This window comes from Cupressus sempervirens, chromosome 7, assembly GCF_028749045.1.
Source record: "Cupressus sempervirens isolate cs-2001-9-10 chromosome 7, ASM2874904v1, whole genome shotgun sequence".
NCBI lineage: Eukaryota > Viridiplantae > Streptophyta > Pinopsida > Cupressales > Cupressaceae > Cupressus > Cupressus sempervirens.
Genome location: NC_143124.1, coordinates 657,550,670 through 657,576,161, shown reverse-complemented (window position 1 = coordinate 657,576,161; position 25,492 = coordinate 657,550,670).

Here is a 25,492-nt window from a genome sequence, read left to right as displayed (position 1 = left end):
GCAAGTTTAGTATTAATTGAGTACTACATTACTCGAGTGAAATGTTATGTTTAGTGAGTAACATCTAGAAAAAAAAGTATGCTAACTCAATATGGTGCTATATCAATTTGATTAATGAAGAGGATTTAAAGAAAGTATGTTGAAGACAAAGTTGATGAATATGGTATTCAATGGGAACTTGAATGAGTTGGACAATGATAATGTAATGTTTTTTTGTTTTACAATCATGTCATATTGTAACATATTGAGCTATACAAGCTTAATTGAGTGACATTGTTAAAGAAGGAAGATTGTATTTGCTAAGTGACTATAGTGTCAACCAAGTAGTTGGAAATTTTAGTATTTCCCAAGCAAGTTTAGTATTAATTGAGTACTATATTACTCGAGTGAAATGTTATGTTTAGTGAGTAACATCTAGAAAAAAAAGTTGAAAGCAATAAGGCTAACTTTTGATGAAAAATGGAATGTTCAAGATGTTGAAAGGCATGAGTTAGAGTTTGTTACAAGATCAAAAACTGGGAAAATTCAATAAGGGTATGATGATAGAGATTAAAGAAAGATAAGCAAGAACACAAAACTCTATTTTCTAAATGGCTAAATTCATTGAACTTGAGATCGATGATTGTGATTAAGCATAAATAAAAGGAAGAATTTAGAAGCATAGAGACAACTATTTAAGAAGATGTTCAAGAAAATTTTATGATGCTAATGAGGTTGTTGGTTGGAAGATGATTAAGTGATGATAATGTTGTTGTGAATGCAAAGCTATTGAAGGAGCTAAAACAAGATAGTTGAACCAAGTGAACTGAGTAGAGTTGAGAAAGGATAAATAAGGAGTGAATAGGCTAGTCAAGTGAACAGAGTAAAGAGAATAGAATACATAGATTAGAAAGGAAAAAGAGTAGAAATGATATCTAAACAAGAAAGGTAGTGGTATACCTAAAAAAATCATTTTTTCACTATTAGTTTCTAGTCATTGTAGTAGAAAATATCATAAACTGAGTGGACCTAACAAGTCTATTACTTCCTATATGATAACATCAATTAGTGCTATTTATAACTCCTTTAGAGTAAGCCACTCTTTAGACATGACCAAGGAGTGATAAGTTCTATATGATCTTTTGGTCGATATCATCTAACAAGGTCACATTAACAATATTTTTATAGTCTTTAACAAGGTTGGCTCCTAACAGAGTGCACTATAGAATAGTACAAATTTTGGGTTGCTATTTCCAGGTGGTTTCTCCCTTTACAAGGCTTCTACATTAAAAATCTTGGTGTCAAATGAGTTGATGTTTCTATGTTGCAAGTTGTTTTACATGTTATTTTCATTTTAGTGCAACTTGGTGCAACAAATTTTATGGTTGGTAATAACTAAGTGATATTACTATAGAAAATTATAACAAAATAGTAAATGAATAGTTTGGAGTAAAGTGATTGAATGAGTTAGTTGTGGAGTTGAATGAATACACCAAGTGAAATTTTATGATGATTATGAATGTTTTTTGGTACTACAATTATCAAAAGGGATTATAAGATAAACAAACATAATTGATTCACCTCCCCCCTCTTAGTTATCTATCAACTAGTATCAGAGCAAATTGCTTAGAGGAATAATTTTAAAGGAACTTTAGCTAAGATAAAAGATGTATAAGAGAGATAACAATACTAAACACAAAAAAAATTCTCATCATGAGAGGATAGAATGAAGCTATTGTTAATCTTATGCAAGATATATTGTTAATTAATGTCAAAACACTTAGTCATAATATAGTTGTAACCAAGTTACTAGTATGAAGTGTTAATTGAGCTCACATAGGATCCAAACAAACAAGTTAACCTTGTAGAAACTTATAGTGGCAATTGAGATGACAGTTCACACCGAGTTCTAGTGTCAACCAAGTTGACTGTGTCTACCAAGCTCTAATGTGAATCGAGGTAGTAGATCAATCTTGTTCCAAGGAAATAATCAAGATGGAAAAATAGTGTAAGCTGAGTCAGAAACATCTATGGGGTGATCAATGTGAACTGTGCACCCAACATCTACCAGGTGCCAAAGCTAGCTAAGGAGACAATGGTGATTGAGTGTTTCTAGTATCATCTGAGTATGACATTGACCTGAGTCATTACACCAAGCCAACTTGGTGATTGTTTTTGGAACTATTCATATCAACCTATTAACAACTATTTGGATGGATATAGGTATGAGATATTTTGTTTATCTAAAGTGTGGAAGTAGAACTATCTACTTTGATATCTTCATTAGAAAATGTTATAAATAATGTTGTATCTTTATTTGTAAAATTGAGTGATTTCGCTAGCTTTACCAAGAAAATAAAGGAAAAACTAGCAAAGATTGACAATGACTTGTAAGATAGTGCAAATCAGTTGGCACTTCTTCCAAGCTCTAGTTATAATAATTTTGAAAAATCTAGATTCTTGACAGATCTATATGCATAATTGCTCAGAGAAGAGGCTAGAATAAGGGAAACATTGATTGATATTCAAGTTATGGTACTTCTCCACATGGACATTATGTAGAAAATGATGGATCATGCAAGGAACTTAATCAAAGATGAAAATCTATCAGTTGTAGATCACATGTATGAGTTATCAATAGATTCAAATTGAAATACATATTTTGAAGGTTCTGTAAGATAACTAAGATAAGACTTTGTCCATAATTTTGAACGTAAACCATGATTTTCTTTCTCATTTTAACATAAACTTGTAAATTTTTTGGCATTTGTAACAAAAACAAGGGGGAAAGAGTGTGTACAAAGGGGGGAAGAATATAGATAAAGTATATATACATATATGTACCAAGAAATATCTATAGTAGTGAGATATGTATAAAGAAGAAAAACAAAAATAGTTTTGAAAAACCAAAAACAAAGTTTTTAGTTCTAATTGAGTTGTAGAGTCTTCAGTGCAAATTGAGCTATCTGATCAAGCATATTCCAAAGGGGATTTTGACTGAAGAATTTTTTTAGATCATGTGTGGATAAGTTTTTTTGTTACTAATTTCAAATGGGAAGGTTTTTAATCTCATGCAAGATATATTATCAATTAGTGTCAAAATACTTGGTCATAATACAATTGCAACTGAGTTACTAGTATGAAGTGTTAACCAAGCTTACAGTGGATCCAAAAAAACAAGTTAACCTTGTAGAAATTTTTAGTGTCAATTGAGTTGTAGTGGCAACCAAGCTAATAGTTCACACCAATCTCTAGTGTCAACTGAGTTGATTGTGTCTACCTAGCTCCAATGTGAACCAAGTTAGCAAAGTAGTCTTGTTCCAAGGTAATAATCAAGATGGAAAAATAGTGCAACCCAAGTTAGAAGTATCTAATGAGTGATAAGTGTGAACCATACAACCCCAAAATCTACAAAGTGCCAAATCTATCCAAGGAGACATTGGTAACCGAGTGTTTCCAGTATCCCCCAAGTATGACATTGACCCAAGTTATTGCACTGAGCCGACTTGGTGATTATTTTTGGAACTATTCATGTTGTATCAAATCTATGTAACAACTATTTGGATGGATATAAGTATGAGATATTTTTTTAATCCAAAGTGTGGAAGTAGTATTATTCATTGTATCATCATTAGAGAATATGGAAGGGTAGATTGTCTAGAAGGCTACAAACATCATAAGGAAAGGAAGAGACTCATCTATCACATTCAAGTGATTAGTTTACTTCAAAGGATCTCCATCATAAATCTTAGTTTCATTTCAGAGATCATCCACTATTTTATCCTAATAGGTGCATCAGTCCCAAATCCTTTAACTAGGTGGACCTAACAGTTCTTTATAGAAACTCCTAACAAAGTACATACTTAACTGTATTGTATAAATCCTTTCACAAGGTGGACCTAATAGTCCTTATTTCTCCTAATATTGTTAGATAATAAGAAGTGATCATTTGTAAGACTTAACTAGCCCACTTTATTAGTGTAGTAGTGAAGCATTGTGGGTTTCATCCCCACCCCAGTTTTACCTTCTACTTGGAGGGTTTTTGGGTTACCAAATATTGTTTTATGGTGTTGTTACTTTAATGCTTTAATGTTTCATGCATTTAAGTAGATTAATCAAATATAATGAAGTGGTTCAAGTGAAGAAGTTTAAGTAGTTCTTGATTCATCCTCCCTCTTAGTCACCTAGTTTATATTACATTTCCTACAATCGTATCTATTTGGAATTGGAGATAATGTTACACATTGATTAGAACATGAATACACTACCCATTCTGGTCCTTTGACTATGGAACAAATGAATGAAAATAGAAATCACAATAGCTTGATGATTGAGATTGCATCTTCACTCAATGATGTCGATTACAATGATATCAAGAGTTTTACTACTACTAAATAGATATGGGATAAGCTAACACTTGTATATGGAGGAGATGATAATATGAGGAGAGCCAAAGCTATAAGCCTTTGAGGGAAGTATGATGACATGAGAATGAAAGAAGGTGAGAATGTTTCTCAGTACATAAACCAAATAAAAGAAGTTTTGAATGCAATCAAAGGTGCTAGAGGAGTTATCCGTGACTCTAAAATTTGAAGTAAAGTTCTTAGGACTCTTTATACTATTTATGAAATCAAAGTTTATGCTATTTAAGAAGTGGGAGCTATGCCTAGTAATGTATTGAAACTAGACACTTTAGTTGGTTGGTTGACTACATTTGAATTGAAAAATTATGATAATAGTATGGTTACAGTTGGAAATGATTTTAAATCTTCATTAACCATTGGAAGTTACAAGAAAGAAAAGAAAAGTAAAGAAGAAAGTAAACAAGAATCTAAGGATGATCTAGATGAACTTGAAGAATTTTTTGTAAGAAGGTTTTCAAGAGATAAAGGTAAATACAAATGTAAACTAACCTTGATTTATTTAAAATGTAATGATGTTGGTCATTTTTCTTGTAAATGTCCAAACAAAAGTAAGAGTCAAAAAAATGAAAAGAAAGACTTCAAGTACATGAAGAATAGAGATTACAAAGATAAATAAAAGAAATCATGTTACACTATTGAAGAAGAGCACACTGATTCTAGTTCTGATGATGAAAAGGAAATAGTTGAGATGATATATGTTGCAATCAAAGAAGATCCCAATGGAGAAAGGTTATATAAAAGTGAAACTACCCTTATTTCACATGTTAGAAAGAATGACTCATGGATTGTAGATACTGGTTTCTCACATCACATGACTAGCAATCTAAGTAAGTTTGATGAATTTGAAGAAATTGATGATGATGGAATTGAAGCTAGATAATGATGTTCCATATCTAGTGAAATGTAAATTATCATTATGTTGAATGAAAATATTAGATGTGATGATGCATACTAGGTACAAGGATTAAAGTGAAATCTTTTGAGTGTTGCACATTTGAATAATTTAGGTTACAAGTTGAAATTTTAAAATAGAAAAGTCAAGATGTTTGATGATGACAACAATATGATTGGAACAAGACTACAAATAAGAGGTAAATTATTCTATCTTGATCATATTGTCGATACATGCTTAATTTTGAAAGTAGATGATGTATGTGTATGTCATAAAAGGTCGTGTCATGTAAACTTTGAGAACATGCTGAAAGTTAGTAGAAAGAAAAGAGTAAGAGGCTTACCAAATCTATGAAAAAAAGAGAATGGTATGTATAAAGAATGTCATCTCAATAAGATGAAAAAGTCTAGTTTTTCAAGAAATTCAAACACCTCAAATGATAGTGTGGATTTGGTGCATATTGATCTATGTGGTCCAATTGGTATTGATAGTTACTATGGTGATAAATATTTTGTACTATATTTTGATGACTATTCTAGAATGATGACTATTATGTTCATGAAGGTGAAATCACATGCTTTTGATTTATTCAAATGGTATAAAGTTAGAGATGAGAAGGAAACTAGAAATAGTTAAAATGTTTAAGGTCTGATAGAGGTGGTAAGTTTATGTCTATTGAATTCACTAACTTTTGTGATGAGAATGATATTAAGAGGTAATTGTCTCCACCAAGTGTTAGGATTAATATGAAATAAATAAATATTACATGAAAATATAACCAATATTAATAAATAATAAAATGCACATAAGAGAAAACAAGACACAATAATTTAATATAGTTCACCCAATTCTTGGGCTACATCCACCAAATAGTGAATCCAATATTCTTATTATCTAGTGATTACATCTTGATTACAATTTGTAATCCCTTAAAACTCAATAAAATTGCAAAAGCTACAATCTCATCATACCTCATAAATCCCTAACACTAAGCCTTTTTATACAAGATATTTTAGGTTATAAATTAGGGCTAGAATAAATTGACCGATAGAAAAAACATAATTCTCAGAGTGCTCCTAGGGCTGTTGACCCTAGGACCCCACAAAGGGTGCTTCCTTAGGAACCTATAAGAGGCATTTCCCCTTGACCCCTAGAGATTAGGGACACTTAACCCAAACCACCATAGTAAAATATGGGGGGAAACTATGTCAATTGAAGTGGGGGAAAATTAAACCTTTAGTTTTATTATGCTCCACATCACATTAGTCTCCCACTTATAGACTAATCAAAATCTACAACAATAATCTCCCACTTGGAGACTAATCATAATACTACTAAAGCTATAGCTCCCACTATTGACATTATAGAAAGGTTTGTTATTAGTAACATATACTTATTCAGATTGTAATTATCTACCAAGCATATTGTATAGTTAACAGAGTTGACCAAGTATTTTAGACTCTATCGAGTTCTACAATTGCTACCAAGTTCAAGAGATAGTATTCAGTTTGCACTGAGTAGTTTCTACCATGATGGTGATCAATAGTGTAAACTGAGTCTCTTAAGATTTACCAAGTTCCTTAGTGTAAATTGAGTTGTACAATGCTTCCCAAGTTTTTAGTTACAGTGATGTGAATCCAATGTTGACTGAGCTATGCAATGTGAATCAAGTGATTTAGTTTATATGTTGAGTTTCACAATATTTACCAAGTCACCAGTGTAGACTGAGTTTAGACTACTTATAAGTGATTAGTATGGACCAAGCTTCTACATCCACTGAATGTATGATGATTTTGTGCATTGACAGTAGATGCCAAGTATCAGAACCTCACCGAGCTAATCTATAGAACTCGAGTTCCTGTAGTTGAGCCAACTTTGTGCATTTTTGTGTAAACTTGTATTGTAGCTAACTTTATTGATTTGTAAATTGGATTAGTATATATGTAAAGTATTGTATCACATCCAATAAGAAGTATGTATGGAATATAACTAGAGGAGAAGAGAAAAAGAGAAAAATACAAAAGCTTATAATAGTATAAGGAGCAACAAAGATTTATCTATCACAGGAAGGTGATCATTACACTCAAAGGAATCTCATTCAACAAACCAAGTTGTAGATTAGAGATCAACCATTGTTTCATCCTAATAGGTGGATCAGTTAAATCCTTTCACAAGGTAGACTTAATAGTCTTTTGTAAATCTCTTTACTGAGTGCATACTTCATTGTATGTTTGTAAATCCTTTTGTAAAGTGGAACTAGTAGTTCTTATTGCTCCTAATAGGGTAGATCATCAAAAGTGATTATTGTAAGCCTTAACATGCCAACTTTATGTTAGATTATGGTGACTGATTAGGAAATTACTGTACATACTTTATAAAATTTTTTGGGCTATGGCCGACGTTGTAGCCGACATATTATGGTTGACATATGGCCGACATGTTGTAACCCTAAAATGGATAAAATACTTGTATAAAAGGGTTTAGGGTTAGGTATTTTCATTATGTTGTGATGCAAAATTGCTTCTTGTAGCGGTATTGAGCTGTAAGGGATTACAGACTATAATCAAGTTCTAATCATTGGATTGTAATAAGATCAGACTTGTTGTTTGGTGGACGTAGCCCAGGGATTGGGTGAACCACATTAAATCTTGGTGCCTTGTGTTCATTTTTGTGTGATTTATTATTTTTCTATTATTGGTTATATTTTCATGTATTTTTTATTTCTATCTGTGGTTTATCCTAACAAGTGGTATCAGAGCCTAGTTGTTTTTTCAGTTATCCTCTGTAGGAAAGTTTCATGGTTGAGTGAGAGCAATGGTAGATGAGGGTAAGTTGAGGGTTGATAGGTTTAATGGGTAGAACTTCCAGTTATGGAAGATGCAAATGGAAGACTATATGTATGAGAAGGATTTATGGAAGCCGTTGGAAGGCAAAGCCAAGAATCAGGAAACTATGTCAGATGCTGAATGCGATCTTTTAGACAGAAAGGCACTTGGAAGCATTTGGTTATGCTTGGAACCATCAGTGGAATTTAATATTACAAAAGAAAATATGACAAAAGAGTTGATGAAAACCCTAGCGACACTGTATGAAAAGCCCTTTGCTTCAAACAAGGTATTTCTCATGAAGTGTTTATTTAATATGAAAATGGTAGAAGGTGGATTTGTTGTAGATCATTTAAATGAGTTTAATACAATTATTAGTCAGTTATCTTTTATGGGTATCAATTTTGATGAAGAAATTAGGGTTCTCTTGATTTTGTGTTCTTTGCCTGAAAGCTGGAATGGCTTGGTAATGGATGTGAGTAATTTTGTTCCTAGATCTAGTACCCTAAAATATGATGATGTGATTGGTGTTGTTTTGAGTGAGGAAACTTGTAGGAAATCCTCAGGTGGATCTACATCAAGAAGTGCTTTGAATGCACAAAGTAGGGGTAGAACGACTAAGAGAGGAAGTAACTCTAGAAATCATGAGAAATCAAGAGGGAAGTCAAAAGAGAAGAGGTCTCAATCAAGAGGACCAAACGACAGCTGGTATTGTGGAAAACTAGGGCACAAAAAGAAAGATTGTTGGAATTGAAAGAAAAATGAAGGAGATAAATTAGATGGAGACAAGGAGGAAAATGTGGTAAGTAACAAATTCAAAGAGGATGCTTTGCTTCTATCTTTAGAAATTGTTGATGATTCATGGGTTTTAGATTCTAGTGCTTCATTTCATGCTACACCTCATAGAGGTTATTTCATTGATTATGTCTAAGGGGATTTTGGGCTTGTTTATTTGGGGGATAATGAACCCTATTAGATTGTTGGAAAGGGAAAAATTAAGATTAAGTTGTAGAATGGGAATCATTGGCTACTACATGAGGTAAGATATGTTCTAAGGCTGAGTGGGAATTTAATTTTAGCAAGGCAACTCGGTGATGAGGGTTGTGTAGTTACTTTTAATGATAAAAATTGGAAGGTTTCAAAAGGTTCCTTTGTAGTAGAAAAAGGTGTGGAAGTAGGCACCTTAGATCTTTGTACAAGTCATATTGTTCCTTCTACTTTGATTGTTTTAGAGATAAATGAATGTTCAGGAACAATTGTTGCAGTTGAGTAGGGAGAACAAATAGCTAATGTAGATTCTGATACAACACTATGGCACAATAGACTTAGGCACATGAGTGAGAAAGGTATGAAAGTACTTCATTCAAAGAAAGTTTTACTAGGTCTGAAATGTGTTAATATGGATTTTTGTGAAAGTTGTGTGTATGGAAAACAAAAGAGAGTGAGTTTTGTAGAGACTGGGAAGGAAAATAAAAAGTAGAAATTAGAGCTTGTGCATACAGATGTATGGGGACCAACTCAGGTATCTTCACTTGGTAGCTCTCATTATTATGTTACATTTATCGATGAAACAACTAGAAAAGTATGGGTTTATTTCCTTAGACAAAAATATGATGTATTTCAAACTTTTAAGAAATGGAAATGCTTGGTTGAAAATGAGACTGGTAAGAAATTAAAATGTCTCAAATCTGATAATGGTGGTGAGTATTGCAGTCATGAATTTAAAGATTATTGCTCCACTAATGGTATTCATAGATAGAAAACTGTTCCAAGGACTCCGTAGGAAAATGGAGTGGTTGAATGCATGAGCAGGACTATAATGGAGCATGCAAGGAGCATGCGATTGCATGTTGGGTTGCCCTTACACATGTGGGTGGAGGCTGTCAATACTGTATTATATTTGATTAATAGAGGTCCCTCTACTCCTTTGGGCTATGGTATTCTAGAGGAAGCATGGACTGGTAAGAAAGTGAGTTATTCTTTTCTCAAGACCTTCAGTTGTGAAGCTTTTTCTCATATAGACTCTGAAAATAGAACCAAGCTAGAAGCTAAATCAAAGAAATGTGTCTTTATTGGATATGGCATTAATGAAATTTGGTTATAGGCTTTGGGATTTTGAAAATCATAAAATTTTAAGAAGCTAGGATGTAATATTCAATGAGAAAATGTTGTACAAAGATCTGTTGTAGCAACATGAGAAGAAAGAAGATGATTATGTAGTATTGGATGATACTCCAAAAGCTAATGTTCCAGCCATTCCTCATGATGTGCAACAACTGCAACAACAAATACCACACACACCAGTGAATGTTAAATGGTCAACAAGGAAAATTAGACCTCCACAAAGATTTTCTCCCTCTTTGTACTCTATTTTACTTACTGATGCTAGTGAACTTGAAAGTTATTGTGAAGCTGTGCAGGTGGATACTAAGATTCAGTGGGAGTCTGCAATGAAAGATGAAATAGACTCTTTGTTGAAGAATAAGACATGGGATCTATGCAAGTTGCCTACAGGTAAAAAGGCTTTATAGAATAAGTGGGTTTATAGGTTGAAAGAAGAGGAAGGAGGTCAGAAAAGATTTAAGGCTAAGTTAGTTGTAAAAGGATTTGCACAAAAAAAGGGAATTGATTATGATGAGATATTTTCTCCTATTGTTAAAATGACTTCTATTCGTACTGTTTTAAGTCTTGTGGCTACTGAAGATTTGCATTTAGGGTAGTTGGATGTTAAATTAGCCTTTTTTCATGGTGATTTGGATGAAGAAATATATATGGCTCAGCTACAAGGTTTTGAGGTCAAAGGTAAGGAGAACTTAGTGTGCAAATTGAAGAAAAGTTTATATGGCTTGAAGCAAGCACCTCAGCAATGGTATCTAAAATTTGACAGTTTTATGCATGAGCATGAATATAATAGGTGTCATTCAGATTACTACATTTATTTTAAGAGGTTGGATGATGATAGCTACATTATTTTATGTTTATATGTTGATGATATGCTTGTAGCTGGGTCTAACATGCATCATATTAAGGGGCTAAAATGCCACTTAGCACATGCATTTTCTATGAAGGATTTGGGGGTAGTCAAAAAAAACCTTGGTATGAAGATTTGCAAAGATAGGACAAATAGAACATTAATGATATCTTAGGCTGATTATGTTGAGAAGGTGTTGCAATGTTTCTCTATGGAGAATGCTAAAGTTGTCAGCACACCTTTACCTGGTCATTTGAAATTGACTAAGGAGATGTGTCCAACGACATAAGAAGAGGAGGATAAGATGTCTAAGGTACCCTATGCTTCAACTGTAGGAAGCTTGATGTATGTTATGGTATGTACTAGGCCAAATATTGCACATGCAGTGAGATTCGTTAGCAGGTATATGAGTCATCTAGGCTTTGAGCATTGGAATGCTGTCAAGTGGATTCTCAAATATTTGAGAAGAACATACAATAAGTGTTTACACTTTGGGGGCTCTACTACTAATTTACAAGGCTATGTTGACTTAGATTTGGTAGGGGATATCAATACCAGGCAGAGTACTACAAGTTATGTCTTTACTATTGGTGGGGTAGCTGTGAGCTGAGTTTCTAGGTTACAGAAGATTAATGCTCTATCCACTATAGAGGCAGAGTATGTTGCTACTACAGAGGCAGCCAAGGAGATGATATGGCTTCAATTCTTCTTGGAAGAATTGGGACATCCTCAGAAGGATAATTATTTGTTCACAGATAGTTAGAGTGCCATTCATCTTGCAAAGAATTTAGCTCTGCATTCTAATACCAAACACATACAGTTGCAGTACCATTTCATTCGATCAATTTTGGAGGATGGATAGTTAAAGCTGGAGAAGATCCATACAAATGACAATCCAATATATATGTTGACAAAGGTTGTAACAAGGGAGAAGTTGAACTCCTCTTTAGCTTTGGTTGGTCTTCTAGACTAAACATGAATAAAAGAATCGTAGAGTCTAGGGTGGTTTGATCTATTGGGAGCCCCATGTAGTAGTGGTATTGCTACAGGATCAGTCTCCAAGTGGGAGATTTTTGTTTAGTGTGGAGCCTGATTAGTCCCCAAGTGGGAGATTGTTAGATTATGGTGACTGATCAGGAAAGTACTATACATACTTCATAATTAATGGGGTTTGGGCCGTGGCCGACATTGTAGCCAACATATTATGGCCAACATATGGCTGACATGTTGTAACCCTAAAACGGATAAAATACTTGTATAAAGGGGTTTAGGGTTAGGTATTTTTGTTATGTTGTGATGCAAAATTGCTTGTTGCAGCGATATTGAGCTGTAAGGGATTATAGACTGTAATTAGGTTGTAATCACTGGATTGTAATAAGATCAGACTTGCTGTTTGGTGGACATAGCCCAAGGATTGGGTGAATCACATTAAATCTTGGTGCCTTGTGTTCATTTCTATGTGATCTATTATTGGTTATATTTGCATGTAGTTTTTATTTCTGTCCATGGTTTATCCTAACACTTTATACTATAGTACTAAAGCTTGTGGGTATCATTCCCACCTCAATTTTACTTTCTATTTGGAAGGTTTTTGGGTTACCATATTGTGTGTCAAAATTTTTGTGAATATTTTATTGCTTTTAGTTTCTTATGCATGATCAAAATTCACATGAAGGATTAATTTTTAAATAAAGATTAAGTTTTCTTAGTTATTGATTCACCCCTCTCCTATCAGTAACATAGCCTATCATTTATATTTCTAAAAATTGGTATCAGAGCATTATGGTTCATAGGAAAGAAGTTTAACAGCTTGAGCAAAGATTAGAGGCTATGGAGGTATTTAGACTTGATAAGACTATTGACAATGAGAAGCTAGACTTGGAATTGGCTATTGGAAAACTCAAGAAAGCAAAGGAGGAAATCTCTTAATCATTGAAAAGAAGAAAAGATCTTCCAATACAAATGAATGACCATCTCTACATTGAAGAAAGAATTGAAGACATTCATTCAGAAAGTAATTCAGATGAAGCTAATGAAGCAATCAAATAACTATTATAAAAGAATGGTTCACTTCAAGAAGAAGTTAGGAAACTAAAAAGAGAACAAGAAATTTGGTTAGTAAGATTATGCGAAGTCATGGAAGAGAAAAACAAGATAAGAGAAGAGATAGAAGGAAAGAAAAATGAAATTTAGCACCTGTCCCTTCAATAGACACACTTCATTGATCAGCTCACCAATGCAAATGAAGAAATCAAGAATCTATGATTAAAAAATGAAAGGTTATAGAATGATCTAAACACTGAAAGGAAAATCAATGAGAGGATGATGAAATCTCAAGTAGACATGGATCAATTAAATGAGAAAATCCATTACAGAAAAAAATGAAAAGTAGGAATTAGATATACAAAAGAAGGTGAATCATCCAAGAAAGGAGCTCAAAAGAATCAAAGAATTTCTTGTAGTCACTATGGTAAGATAGGTCATACATCAAACAAATGTTGGAGCAATGGGAAAGCTAAATTCAATGGAAAATGCTAGAACTACAATCAGCATGGTCATAGAGCTAATGAATGCAAATAGAAACCTAAATTTGAAGGCAAATGTCACAAATGTAAGAAGCATGGGCACAAATATTTAGAATGCAAAACTAAGAAATTGAATCTAACAGAATAGATTGTTAAAGCTATATTTGGTTGGGACTATAAAACTTGGTGCAGATGTCATTACTGTGGAGAATTTGGTCATATTGGAATGGATTGTGTAAAACATCACATGAGGACAAGAGACACTACCAAAAGACATTTCATTGTACAAAATTTGGTCATCTTGCCAAAAACTATATGAATACTGGAAGAATTGAAGATGAAAAAAAAGACAAGGCTGATAACATTAGAAAGATTCCAAAATATTTTGAGAATGCAAGTCCAAGCAATAATGAACATATCACTCAAGAATTGGGTGACTCAAGCATTTCTACTTGATCTCTCAAGGAGTACTAAAACTAGGATTTTGAAGAAGACATCTCATATTAGTTCCAGTCAGAAGAATGAAAGATCCATATCAGCATTCAAGATGCAAAGGGATCAGTGAGCATTCAAAAGGATGCTAGTCATTACTGAGTGAGGTTGGGTTGCAGACCTTATGGAGTGAGGTCAGTTTGCAAGACCCTACCAAGCAAGTCAAGAGTTACTAAAATTATTATGTAGAAATTGATTCATGAATGAGTTTGCCAAGCACTTAATGCATGTGAAGTGGATGATAGTCTATCATTTAAACAAACAATCACACCATAGATTTATGGCAATTAAAAGGAAAAAAATGATAAAAGATGAAATCAAAGTCATTTGTCACTGCAAATTTTTTAGAGCTATTTGTTCAGAATGTTCATAGTGCATCCAAGAGATCTGGGAAAATTACTATTGAATATTTCCACATTCTATCAAATCTTACTAAGAAAAATGGCATCCACTAGAAGCAAATCAAATAAAGGATCTGATATGTTGGTTTGAGGCATTGAATGGAAGGCACCAAACTTCAAGTTGAGTTTTGCTATCACAGAAACCCTAGATCCGAGCACAACTCAATCTCAAATTCTACCAAAGGTACTATTGATTAATGATATTTGTTTGCATTTTTGTTGTGCTATTCAAGATATTAGAGCACTGGAAATGGATGAGTCATTGAGAGAATTGTGTGTGAATGGTGTTAAAATTGGAGCATCAACACATTGAAGTAAAAGGTTTGACTCATATTCCACATATGCCATGAGATTTTCAAATCAAATGGATAAGATTTATCCTTAGTCATGTGCATAATGGCCGGTTGTAGTTTGAGCAACCCATTATGATAACCAAGAAGATGATCCATAGGATTAGTGGTCTTCCAATGTTGGCAAAAGCTAAAATGACTAAAACCCTAAGTTGGGTTGAACTAGAAAAGAAAACCCTTACCGAGTGGGACGAAAGGGGAATGAAGATCAACTATATCATAGATATGGAACTAAAGTTAAGGATACATGTCATCATGCACAGAATATATAGCTCCAACATGTAGGACCAGAAAATGGGCTAATGTCTAACATACTATGAGCAAATCACAAACTCAATAAGCATACATTGACACCCTCTAGTCTACCATGAAATCCAAATAAACAAAAGGAAGCAACATAAAGTTAGAAACCCCCTCTTTCATTTGTAGCTCCCATGTCCTTCTTTCTTCTCCATATGATGTAGCTCCGATTGCCTATAGTGCAGACAATTAGGAAGCAAAAGCCTATGATAATGATATGATTGTACTAAAAGATGTGATCTAAGCTTGAGAGAGAGCAAAATACCAAGGACCTAGGATCTAGGGACTCAAGGACTTAAGACCTAGGGACTTAGGGACTTGCAAGACTCAAGGATTGGAAATGAGAGGAAGAATGCTCAATTTATAATCAACATGAAAGATGAGAGCATTGGACTTGTCACCTTGGATATGCGACTTGGCAAGAGATTCCTTTGAGAATCCATGACACATATGACACAATATGCCAAATGTAGGATTGTATGACTCTTGGAAGTCAAACATGGCTAAAAATGGAAGAGGATCTATGATGCATCATGTAACACCTCAAACCCACTAAAAGCCAAGAATTTATGATGATGGAAGCCAAATATGGACATGCACAAGGAAATAATGTTGGTGTAAATAAGTATTTACTTATTACACTTATTTAAGTTTTACTTAGGTTAATGCATTATTTAATTATTTTGCACTATTTTATTATTATTTTAGGTGAGACACTTAGGAGTTTGTGAAATCTCATTGAGTTATGCAACTCTAATTATGCACATGGTGTCTACAACATAGGAGTATGCATCATTCACTGAGTTGTCATGATGACAACACAATTTTCCACACTTCTCATTTAGCACATGTTGTCTACTCCACTGATTTGTGTGCTACACCATTGTAGTCTTATCCTCACACCATCACACTTAATCCCGTGCATAATGGAGGATAATCCATATCTGGTGGACATGTGCCTAGTTGTATGACATATCATAGTGCTGACTTCTATGCATTTTGGAAACTCTCCTGAAGCCTTTATATTCAGGCACTCCTAGTGTACTCTTATATCCAATTATTGAATGAATATCATCATTCTGATCATACTCTACCTATTTTGGTCTACTGTGTGCTTGTGTTGAGTTCTTTTGTTCTTGGGTGAATTCTGGCCTAAGCCAAATTCTTACATGGTATCAGAGCTAAGGAGGATTCTCATCATGTAGCCATTCGAGACTGTTCATGCTTCAACACCTTGACACACATCCGGAGGATCCACAAAAATTAAGAGAATCTAGAGCCAGATCTAACCTCTCCGTTGCATCTGGAGTGTCGATTTGGTGAAGATCGACTATAAATTTGCCTATCTTAGGTGAATGTTGATCGTGAGGCAAATTTTTTTTGCAAACCAGCACTCGAAGGCACCAATTTTCATTTGAGTATGATGTTTTTTTTTATCTAATTATTATTTTTTGGATCTATTATTTCTCTGATTATTTTTGAAATTATTATTTTTTGAATTCGTGTCAGAGAATTTTTTTTTGCAATATCGTGCTATCAGATCTTGTACTGCAAATTTGGTGGAATTTATTATTTATTTTGTAGGCATTTTTGATTAATTCTATAATTTTTTAATATCAAATCTGACCTCGCTCATAAAATACGTCTGAGATCTGTATTGCACATTTCTATACAGAATTTGCATTCAAAATTTTGGTGGGATATTACACCAACCCAACAAATCAAAGACCGACGGCCATCTTCAGCAACCTAACTTTGTCTGAGAAGGGTGAAAGTTTCTATTTAAATAGTGCCTTCAGCATCAACCCATGCATGTGGGACTAAGCACGTGAATCTGGCGATGACATTGCAAACTCCGACGACGCGAGTGAGTTTAAGCATCAAAATTTTAATCTCCAGCAGTCATTTCCTGCATTCTCAATTTTGTTCACCACCAGTCTATGCCAAGTCCACACGGACCAATTTCATAGAGCCAACTATCTACTCATGCACTGACAGAGAGGCCTCCACGCGAGTGAATCCCCTCTTGCCACGCGAAAAGATAGCCGGACACAGTCAACATTGACTATACCCTGCCACGCAAATAGTGATTGTACTGCCCAGTTAGTATTCGTACATCAACTCAGTAGTACACATCAAATTTTTTTGTGCATCCATACAATTTTGTATAGTATGGAACTCCCACTCAGCAGCCATGTTAGCCAGTGGGCCAAATTCTTGTTGGCGTCATCATTTTATGAGCTTAAAATTGATGCCCATCTGGCCATCATCATAGGCAATTTTATAAATGTTGTGATAGTCGTATGAACATCAAATTTAACCCCATCTTTTGCTGGTGCAACCCCTCACCAAATTGATTTTGGTTTTGGTAGTTCGACTTCAAGAGGCCATAACTCGCACATCCGAACTCCAAATTAGGTGCAATTTTTTTTGAAATTGGGTAGAATATCCTAAATTTTTTAGTGGTGCAGCTGTTTTTTGGTTTTGGTGCAAGGATTGTTCAAAAGTTGCATTTTGCAACTTCAAATGCTCCGTTCGGGAACATTTGGAGTCGAAAACAGGTTCCATTTTTTTTGAAAGTGCATATTTTGTTGTCTACTTTCCAAATCTAGAATTAGATTGTAGTGTTGTGGGGACCAAATTTTCACTCTCAGAAATAGGGCCTTTCCTTGCTTTGTAATGCTTCAGTATTGTAGCACATTGTAAAGTTTTAGATTTGTACTCTATTAAGAGGTTGTAAAAAGAAAAATTAAAAGTCTAGGAAGGCCAAAATTGGCAAGTGGCCCATTATAATCACACTACTGATAAAGTGCCCAAAACATCTTTTTTGGGGGGGTTTCTTGATTTAGTGAAAAGGGGGGGTGTTCTTGGTGTTGTGTTCTCTCTTTTCTGCAATTTCTTTCATTTTCTGCATTATGGGCAACTTTAGTTTCCTAAATTAACTCCTCATAACTATGCTACGTGGTCTATAAAAATGGTGTATCACTTAATGCATAATGGAGTTTCACAATATGTAGATGGCACTCTTCCTAAACCAACAGGTGATAATGTATCAATAAGTGAAATTTCAAATTGGGTAGCAATGGATAGAAAAGCCCTAGGTGATATATGTTTAGGGGTAGATGATAAAATCATGTATCAAATCAAGAAATGTACTACATCCAAGGAAGCTTGGGATACCCTCAAAATCCTTTATGGTACAGTGTCTGAAGAGGATGTGTGCAAAATTGAAGATGAGCTAGTTTCCTTAGATCCTAAGTCGTATGACTCAATACAGGACTTCATCATCAAGGTGAATGAATTAAGGACAAAGCTTACTGATTGTGGGAATTCTATCAAAGATGATAGACTGATCTATCTCATTCATAACAAGTTTCCATTGAAATATTCCACATTTGCATCTTCTTTTAACACCTCAAAGACTACTTTAGGGTCTGCCTACAAGAAAGTCACTTTTGATGAATATGCTATGCTGTTGGATGATGAAGAAAAGAAATTGAAAACAATGGGGATTCTCAAATCACCTTAGTCCAAAGCATTGGTGGTAAATGAGGGTTCTTAACATTCAGCTGGACAAACTTCAAATAAAGGAAAGGGTAAGAAGAAATGGAAGAGTAAGTCTAAGGATGCAGAAAAGACAACACCTCAATCCAATCAACAAGGCAAGTCCTCAAATTCCAACAAGAAAGGGGACAACAATAAGGAGAAGAAGAAGTGTTTTTATTGCAAAAAATTGGGTCATGAAGAGCATGAGTATTATCTTAAAAAGATTGATGAATTGACTCACATCATGAAGAAACATAATGTTCCATTGCCTAATGCTTACAAGGACAAAGGGTCATCTTCAGATTCCAAGGGCAAAGGGCAAGCACTCATGGCTAATTCAAACTCTTCAAAGGAATGGATATTTGACTCAGGTGCCTCATATCACATGGGTTCTTCAAAAGAGGATTTTTTTTCATTGAATCAATCAAAGGTACCACACATCTTCATGGGGAATGATAGTAAAATGGAAGTTGAAGGAAAAGGAAATGTGGAGATGGAAAATGGAGAGTTTCAAGAGGTTCTCTATGTTCCAAACCTAAGTTCAAATCTCCTTTCAATCTACCAAGTCACTCACTTTGGAGATGGACATAGAGTTGAGTTCCTTCCAAAATTAGTAAAAGTGCACAATCTTAAAGATGATTCCTTGGTTGCAGTAGGGAAAGTGAATGATCAAAAGAGGTTATGCTCTTTCTCTCACTTTGCACCCCAGTCTTTTTTAAAGGCCTTGTTATCACAATCAAATTCAAACTTGCAATTATGGCATGAGAGGTATGGTCATCTTGACTACCGCTATCTTCAACAACTTTGCACATACCAAATGGTGAAAGGTCTACCTCAAATAACCTTTTCTAAGGGTGAATCTTCAATAGATTTAGTGGATATGCATCCAGAGGGGAAGTTACAAAGAGGGAAGTCTTCTAGAGCAATAGGTGTTCTACAAATGGTTCACATGGTATTGGCAGGTCCTTTTTGCATTCAGCTAGGGTTGCTACATACTCACCTTAGTTGATGACTTTTCAGGGTTCAGTTGGGTCTACTTTTTGCATAACAAGAATTAAGTATTGGAAAAGTTTCTAGACTTCAAGGCTCATGTAGAACAAAAATCTAGAAAGGCCATCAAAGTACTTTGAATGGACAATGGAAACATGGATGTGAACAAAAGACTTAAGGACTTTTGTAGACATGAGGGAATTGATCTTCAGACTCCTTCAGCATTCAGTCCACATAAGACAGATGTTGCAACTTTGAGGATCTAAACTCTTAAGTCTATGGCAAGTTGCGAATTTATGCCAAGTCTCTAGATCCATCATTAGAGGTTGAAGCAATCTCTAGTGCCACTCACATTCTTAATCATTCTCCTCATCCAACCTTAGATGGAAAAACTCCTTTTGAGGCATGGTGCAGTAGAAAACCTATCGTGACACACTTCAGAGTCTTTGGTTATCCTGCTTGGGCAAAGAGATCTTCCAAGGGATGCAAGGCACAGTAATCTTAGCCTTGTAACTTCATTGGTTATGAAGATAGTGTGATGGCATACAGACTTCTAGATCCTGAGACACATCAAATTTTTGTGGAGAAGGATGTACATTTTGATGAAAGTTCTCCTAGCTTGTCCTCTACTCCTCTTCGCAAATCATACAGTGTGGATACTGATAGTGACACCAGCGATAGTGCTTCAATAGATTTAGACATGTGGAGTTCTATTGATAGATAGAGTGAGAGGTCACTTCATCAGTTCAATCCACATGCATACATAGCCATAGTGATAGGTCCAGAACAGTAGAGTACATCTAGTCTTCCAGATATAGGTTCGATGATAGATTTGGGGGATAGTATTCATGATCTACCTCTTCTTCTTGATGCAAAATTACCCTTTTTAGTTGTCACAAGGGTTTTAGACTTTCTTGTTCATTCTCTATAGGATCAATCATCACAGGTTGAAGTGATTGTGGATACTTATGATCAGCACTTGCAGTAGGGTTCTTTATCAGTTGCAGGGATAGTCAATTCTTTGGGACAGGTTCTTCAGCTAGTTGAGCAGGTTTTAGAGACATCACTTATCCATGGGATTCTTTCCAGCATCTCCTTTGTACCCTTGGCATTGTTTCTTCCTAAGGGGAGGAACACCATTCTACAGTCTTGGATTAGCTTCTTCATCGAAGCAGTCACTATTCAACATTCTTCTTTGTGGGGGGGAGCCTATCCTATCTCTCTTCCTTCTCTCATTCTCTTATGTATATACTAGATGTATATCATAATGGGGGGTCTTGATTACTCCATCCATTCATGCATCCTTATTTATCTCTCTTTTTGGGGGAGGGTTTTTCCCATGAGGTTTTCCCTCTTTCCCCAATTTATGGGAGATTCATATCATTCTGTACATGGGTACCTAACATGGCCTAGTAGCCGAGACCCATATTGCATTTCATCCTAGAGTTAGTAAGCTTAAGGGCATTCCCCTAACTTGCACTTAAGGGAGGGTGTTGGTGTAAATAAGTATTTACTTATTACACTTACTTAAGTTTTACTTAGGTTAATGCATTATTTAATTATTTTGCATTATTTTATTATTATTTTAGGTGAGACACTTAGGAGTTTGTGAACTCTCATTGAGTTATGCAACTCTAATTATGCACATGGTGTCTACAACATAGGAGTATGCATCATTCACTGAGTTGTCATGATGACAACACAATTTTCTGCACTCCTCATTTAGCACATGTTGTCTACTCCACTGATTTGCATGCTACACCATTGTAGTCTTATCCTCACACCATCACACTTAATCCCATGCTTAATGGAGGATAATCCATATTTTGTGGACATGTGCCTGGTTGTATGACATATCATAGTGCTGACTTATATGGATTATGATATATCTTAGCCAAAGGTAAATGGAGAATCCATGATGTGTCATGCCCATGTGTCATGATGATGTCAATATTATATGGAATATTTGAATTAAAAATTGATTATTCCACACAAATCAAAATTAGTAAAAAATAAAATTAATGGTGGAAAATATGACTTAGGAAATTGAGAATTTCTATGGTTCATGAATAATGGATCAATTAACTAATAAAATTAATTAATTGAGAAGGCTAGTTAGGAAGAATAATTATTAATGAATGATGAAAAATGATTGGAATTGACATAGATTAAATTATGGGTTATTTAATCCTATAGAGAAAGTTAGTAGATGATTGGCCAAACTGATTAGATAAGTGTGACAATATCCTTTGATGAAATTTGACAATAATGCAGATTGACTAGGATGATGATGGGTAGACCAAAGCCATTTTCAAATTGATTGATTGATTAAAATTTGATAACATGCCAAGGACACATGACATGAATTAAGGACATGTAACACTTAACCAACATCGTAATTGCTATAGGATCAAGATTGATTAATATGGTTGATCATAATAACATCAATGGACATTGTCAACATTATTAAGATGGTTTGATGATGTCATGATCTAACACTAAGAGACTCAAAAATGTCCATGATTGAATGACAAGAATGATAGTTTGACCTAGCACTTAGAGCCACGATAGTACTAAGGTTAGATTGATAAGATTTGATAGATTGATAAGTTTCCAAGGCATTGAAAGCCACAAAAATACCAATGATTGGATAGATGATGATTTATTTGGGATGTTTGACATGTTTTGTGATGATTATGGTTGATTTTGGGTGATTCGGGGTGGTTTTGAGTTCGTAAGATATGATTTTAGGTTGATTTGATATGATTCTGAGTTGATTGGAAATGGTTCCAAAATAATTTTCAATTGATGTGAAAGAGGATATGAATGATAACCGACATTGTTGATATATGATCAACCTGGCCAAAAGATCAGAGTTAGTGGAATGAGAAAATGGGATGAGTTAGTATGAAAATGTGATGAAATGATAGATGCAAACTATTTTTGAGCATCTACATTTTGCCCCTCTTTGATACAATGTGATTTAGAGCATTGTGTCAAAGAATACTGATGAAAAGTCACAACAACATGCCCTAGTAGGGATAATATATATGGATGCCCCCTCAAGAAATTGATTAAAATAAGAATATGATAGGTCAATTTCTTGACAACAAGAAGACAAAACCATAGCAACCAATAGATTACAAATCAAAGCTAAAATGCAAAAGTTATGGAGTCTAGAGTGTAGAGTGAGGGTCAATCAAGGGCCCAAGAGTAGTTTCAAGGGTTACCACTCAAGACAGTGAACAAATACTGAAAATGATATCTAATTTTTGCTCACAACGAAGATAAAAATTTGATGCAACTAATGGATTGAAAATTGTAGTTGAAACACAAAAGTTATGGGGTCTAGAGTGCAACATAGGGGCTCTGGGAGCAGTTCTGGGCATCTAACTACCCCAAGTGCACCCAAAACACACCCAAGTGTGACTAGTGCAAACTTGGTAAGTCCAAGTGCACTATGATAATACCAAGTATCCCTAGGCACACTTGGGAAGCCCAAGTGCACTTTGAAACCCTAGAAGGCTCTAAGGGCCAAAATCAGCCTGAATGGACTCGAAATGACCTAAAAATTTGTGTGCATGTAGGTGAAATCATTCAAACATGGTCAAATTTGCTCAATCTTTGTCAAAAAAAGGTTATACTAAGGTTGGTTTGGGTGGAAAGCCATAGAAGGTTGATAGACTATGTATGATGATTTAGGAATGCAGGATGAAGGAGGAAGATGATTTGGTGTATCAGAATACATGATCATGGTGTTGGATGAAGAGATGAATGATAAAAGACCAAGGAGATGAGATGAGGACCATTTAAAATGAGGTGGAAACTTTTTCTTTTAGAAAGTGTACTATATGTCAAATGGAGCTTTATTCTAATAGGGCAATAGAATGCAACACATCATGGCATAAAGGGCCAAAGCACAAATGGAAACCTTTTGCATAAACAAGCATGATGTAGATAGAAAAATGACCTTTTACTTCCTGAGGCATATATACATGCCCCAAAATCTCAAAGGTACATTGTTTAATAGATAGAAAAAGATGACCATGAACCATCCCGACCACTCTCATAGATCAGTTTATATCATCGAGTGGTATAGAAACATGATCAAAGAAAACAAAGAAAAAATAAATCACTCACTAAATAACATGAGCCAACAGCTATTCTTGTCCATTATTACATGCCTTTTATTGTTTTAGGTCTTCAGATAGTGGTTGATAGGTTGATCATGTGATAGTTTTGTTTGTGGATTTAGTTGATAGGTTCATAGTGATGAGTTAGATTGATTATTGGTTCACATTGCTTAGATAGTGTGATTGTCTTAAAAGTGTAGTGCTTTGAGTTTTAATCTACAAAAGTGTAAGTGTTTATGCAAAAGGGGTTGATTATATACAAGGTTTATTACAATTTTTTTGATGGGTTTTGTGATTTTTAGGGTTTTTGAGGATATTTAATGTTTTTGTGTTACTCATTTCTTTAGGAAATTGTATGATTTTTTGTGATTATTTCAAGACATATTATGATTTTTATGAATTTTTTCACGATATTATATGTTTTTTTTTGAATCTATTCAGGACATTTTATGATTTTTTATGAATTTGTTCAGGATGTTTTAGGATGTTTAGTGATTTATTTAAAGGACGTTTTATGATTTTTTATTTTTTATTTTTGATTTATTTTAGGACTTTTAGGTGGAATTAAGAATGTTACTAACAAATGTTGAGAAGAAATATTTTGTTGGTGCTACTAGCTAATAATATCTGGACCCATGACTAACCATAACTACACAGGATTTGTTTTGAGTTTGTAGCTAAAATCAAACCACAGGAAAGGCCTCGAGATATACCATCATGCAACATATGTAAGACCATGTTTGCATCTTGTGAATCAAGATATATGAGGATAAATGGGTCAACAGATATGTTGTGTGGGATGTCATTGATGGTGACATACTGAAAGGTTTGTTGGGTAGAGGCTTGATTTTGGGTGGTAGATAGATTAGGTAGTAGGACTGGGGGATAAACTATTGGATATAAGGAAGGATTGGGAGGATTAAGACCAATGACTTCCCACATGAATGTTGATTGATAGAGATCAAGTTGACTTTGTGGTATTGAACACTAAAACACTTATATTCATGGCATCATCTTTTTATTCTTGTATCCTTGGGAGCTACTTAGCTTTTGAATTTTGATGGTCTAATGATGCCTTTTGGTTTTCACCATGAGACCTACTTTTGTCATTTTTTCTCTTTTTTTTTTGTAACTAGAAGGTGGAGTTGGCTCCCCAAAATATGCCAATATGTTCACTTTAGGAGAAATTGCTTCTTTATGATCACCAATTTTAATGCCTTCATAGATTTCAAAGTCTGTTACATGAGCGCCATCATTTTTGAATTGATCAAAGATGAATGGTCCACGTTGGTTCCAATCCAATAGTTAAGGATAACTTGAGGGGATGTCATCATCAATGTTGAGTGGACTTTGGTTGAAGGTAGATATATGGGTATCTAATTAGTGGTATCATTGGGGTTATGCTCAGAAGTTGGAGGACTATAGGTTTTAGGTGGGGTATCCTTAGATGCCTTTTCATCATTCAAAACATCCATAGTCTTACACGTAGGTATCATAGTACTCAAAGGACCTATTTGTAATGGTTTGAATCCAAGCCCCAAACTAGGAGGTCATCCTTTTCTAGTGATAGGTTTAGTTATTCCTTGTTTCTAAGATCCAAGACCACTACATCCATCATAGCCTTGTTTTTGCATGATAATAAACCTAGGTCCATACTTGCTAGC